At 36.0% G+C, this 4,212-nt stretch overlaps 1 long non-coding RNA gene across 2 annotated transcripts; it reads right to left on the bottom strand.

The window, feature by feature from the left end:
• Positions 1-321: 321 nt before the first annotated feature.
• On the bottom strand, positions 322-2,969 carry LOC120172020. 2 transcript variants are annotated; one of them, XR_005520925.1, is made up of 4 exons: positions 2,313-2,969; positions 2,036-2,205; positions 1,680-1,962; positions 322-1,591 (listed from the first exon to the last, which is right to left on the bottom strand). It is a non-coding gene; the product is annotated as an uncharacterized LOC120172020 (long non-coding RNA). The 2 variants fall into 2 exon arrangements; XR_005520926.1 differs by lacking the exon at positions 1,680-1,962.
• Between the last annotated feature and the right edge of the window lie 1,243 nt (positions 2,970-4,212).

Genomic DNA, 4,212 nt, shown 5'->3' with positions numbered 1-4,212 from the left:
AGACAATATTACTTATACAACTATCAGATCAGAAGCAACTTAATAGTATGTCATTTTGTTCTGTAAATTCATGTTGGCATGTAATCAAATGTTAAGTTGTGTATGCTCTGAGCATTTTGGAAACTCTGTACAAACCTATGTATATTATCATATTTTATTAATATAAGTACAAATGTTTTGTTATTTTGTTAAGAATAATGTTTTAAAAGTTAATGTGACATCTCAGACTTGTATCCGGGTCAGATACTGGTTGGGGTTGTTACACTCTTTCCTCCATGAGGCAATTTAGGCCTATAAGGCTATGCAATATCCTGTATGAAATTATTGCCAAGGCGATTGTCAATAGGCTTTGTGGTTTCCTGGATTTTTGTATTAATGAGTCAAGGGTGCTTTTGTTCTAGTAAGACATATTACAGATAATGTTTTGATTGCTTATTAAATTTTGCATTCATTGAAGCTAAAAACTTCTAGCCGCCGTGGTTCTTTTGCTTTGAAAATTGATATGAGTAAGGCTTATGATTGGGTGGAATGGTCCTATTTACGGGATGTAATGCTCGTGATGAGGTTTTCTCCCCCGATGGGTCACACTGGTGATGAGTTGTGTTTCCACGGTCTCAAATTTGATTGTTTTCAATGGGGTTCTTGGAGTGTCCTTCTCTCCCACCCGTGGTTTACGCCAAGGTGACCCGTTAAGTGTATATCTTTTTGTGACGTACACGCAGGGTCTTTCCTCTTTACTTAATTCGGTTAAGGCTACCGATGCAATCTCTGGATGTAAGGTTGGTAGGTATGGTTTCCCTTACACATTTATTTTTCGCACATAACTGTATTTATTTGGTGATGCCACTGCTTGTGATGCTGTTACGTTACGAGATTTGTTAATGGAATATGAAGTTGCGTCTGGCTAACGTGTAAATTATGATAAGTCCTTGATTTATTTTGGGAGAAATGTGACTGCTAATGATTACTCTTTGGTGGGTTTTTTTTGGTGTTCGAATCTCCAGGAGTCTGGAGAAATACATTGGACTCCCGACTATGGTGGGTTGTCATATAAAAGAGACTTTTGTTGGGTTGCAGGACAAAGTGAACCATCGGGTTAATGGTTGAAGTAGTAGGTACTTGTGTATGGGTGGTAAAGAGATGTTTCTAAAGTCAGTGTTGCAAGCCGCTCCTATTTATGCAATGCAATGTTTTTTTATTTCCACTAGGTATCTGTCGTGAGTTGGAGTCTATTTTTAACAAATTCTGGTGGCGCAATAATAGCTCTAGCAAAGGAATTCATTGGGTTGAATGGCTAGACTTGTGCTCTCCTACGTCGGTGGGAGGTATGGGCTTTAAAGACGTGGCTAAGTTTAACATTGTCATTTTGGCCAAGCAAGGTTGGTGTATTCTTTCTAAACCTGACTACCTTTTGGCTCAGGTACTAAAGGGGTGTTATTTCCCTACATCAACGTTTATAGAAGATGGTTTGGGTTATTACCCATTCTATACCTGGATATGCATTTAGTCCACCCGTGGTCTCTTAGAGCAGGGGTGAGTTGGAAAGTTGGTTTAGGCTCATCAATTAATATCTGGCGCGATAGTTGGGTTCCTGAAACAACAACGGGCAAGGATCAAGTAAACAATATTAACATCAATTATACTATTGTGTCTTATTTAATTGATGGTCATTCCAATACCTAGAGGAAAGATGATATTCTTTCACTTTTTCCACCTGATCAGGCAGAGAAAATTTTAAACATCCCTTTGCCAACTTCTCAGCAACCATATATTGTCTATTGGCGGTTTGATAAAGCAGAGGTGTATATTGTTAAGAGCGGGTATCTTCATCTTATCTGGACTATCATTGATTCAAATAATGATCATAAGGTGTTTGACACAATTTGGTTACTTCCTATACCATCTAAAGTGAAGATCACCTGTTGTCGGTTCTGTAAAAATTACCTCCCTATTGCTGCTAACCTGTCATCACGGTGTCTCAAAATTGAATACATCATGCAAATTATGTGATACTGGGTATAAAACTGTCTCTCACCTTGTCTATGATTGCCCCTTCTTTAACCAGTTGTTTTCTGTACTTTAGCTTGCACTTCCTATTATTTCTGGTAACCAGCAGTGGTTGTTGTGGTTATATAACTTGTTTGATATATTACCCAAGAACCAAGTCAAAGTTTTTGTTGTTGCGTTATGGGCTTTATGGTATTTCTGAAACAGGAAAAAACATCTGGTTCAAACTCTAGTAAGCCTTGCTAGATTAATCACTAATTATATTGTCCAAATTGATGCATGTACATTTAATTAGGGATTCTTACCTCCTCAAGCAACTGGTCACTGGTATTCCCCTCCTGCAAATACTGTCAAGACCAATTTTGATGCTGGCTTTCACTACGCTTCCAAAATCTCTGTTTCGGGTATTAGAATCAGAAATTCTGAGGGTCTAGTTATGGCGTTTAGTGTCTATACAAATGCTCACATTCTCTCTCTAGAGCTTGTGAACAAGTACTTGCACTAACTAGTGAGTTGGGTTTTCGTCGCGCTATTATTGAGAGGACTCACAGGTCACCATTAACGAAGTAACTTCACTTATGCTAGATTTCTCTTTTGTTAGTATGATTATCTACAACGTTCTATGCATGCAAAGGAATTTCGAGTACTTATCTTTTAAGTCTGTCCATCGTACTCTAAATTCGGTGGCTCACTCGCTGGCGAAGCTGGGTTGATCTTTTACAACCCCGATGGTTTGGATTGAGGAAGCCCCTTTTGCTGTTGAAGATGCTCTTTGCTCAAATCGGCAGTGATATGACCCTCTTTAATTGCTTCGGCTCATGATTTTGTTTTGGAGGTCCATTCAGCTCCTCCTCCTATTCGTTCTTCATATGCTTGTTCAAGTTTTGATTTTGGCTCTGCGTCTGTAGAGTTCGCCCTCAGTTGAAGATGACTATTCGTTTTGCTGGGTGTGGGTTTGGAAACTTTTGTGGTTTTTGTTCTTAGTTTTGGTGGGTCTTTATGTCATTATTTTATACTTATGTTTTGTCCTTTGCTAACGAGCAGGTCTTGTAGCCGGTTGGATATACGTGGTTTGTGTTCCCATTGCTACTAATGAATGATCATCTAATACGGGAAGTTTTAGTATGCGACAGTTTTAATATATATGGTTTTATTATTTTTTTAATAAAATCAGTAAAAAATTATTTAAAATATTATTATTTCTATTTAAAATATTAATATTTTTTTAATATTTCCGGTAAAGTGTCAAATAATAACAAAATCAGTAAAAAAAATAACAAAATCGATAGCGTTTTACCTGATATGTTAACAAAATCGGTAAAGCTCTCAATAATAACAAAATCTATAAAAATAATAATGTTCCGGTAATTTTTCACTAATTTTGTTAAAAAAATAATAACAAAACCGATAGCTCATTTCTTTAATCATATATTAAGACTACCGCACGTAAGAGTTTCTCATCTAATACTTGTTAAAAAAATAATCACAATCAAAGTTTAAATTTTTAACTTTTAAAAAATTAATAAGGGATTTTTTTTTAATGAGACTGAGGTAATAATTATTTTCGTCTGCATCCTCATACGATCAATAATTCCTATAATGCCTAGTGTACGATGAACATTTCATCTCCACTCATAATCGTTTGTTCTCAACCCGTTCAGATTATCCATTTCAAACCAAATTTAAAAATATTTTGAACAAATATAACTTCTGGAATAACTAACCATCTGCCTTCCTTGAATACAGTAAATTGCTCATTTCCCTCTCTTTCAAATATTTTGCTCAAAGTGACATCATATTCATTTAAAACGTCCATCACAAAACGATGCATCTAAAGATGAAACACAGCCTCTAGAGAAAATAAGTAAGGTAAAGTCACTCTCGATTATTGTCACAAACTTAGCTCCAATCACTCACACAACACGACCTCAATGAAATCTCAAATTCATACCTAAAGTTCTCCTACAACAAACCCGATTCAATAAAAAATTTCTAATCGCAGTTCAACCAGTCTTACAAATGAATGTTGCACCCGTCATGGAAGGCGATGTTTCTTCGATAATGGTCTTCTTCACTATTATAAACAAAGAACAAGAAAAGAAAACAAATCTTTAGGAAAAGGATAGGTTATGTATTCAAGAGGCTGGTTACCAAAAGTCCCCTTTTATCAAAGTAAACGAGTGTGACACCAAAAATGGTTTGAAT

Source organism: Hibiscus syriacus, unplaced genomic scaffold (genome assembly GCF_006381635.1).
Source record: "Hibiscus syriacus cultivar Baekdansim isolate YM2019G1 unplaced genomic scaffold, ASM638163v2 tig00111841_pilon, whole genome shotgun sequence".
Classification (NCBI taxonomy): Eukaryota; Viridiplantae; Streptophyta; class Magnoliopsida; order Malvales; family Malvaceae; genus Hibiscus; species Hibiscus syriacus.
Note: the sequence above shows the minus strand (reverse complement) of the source record. Positions and strands in the feature narration are given on the sequence as shown.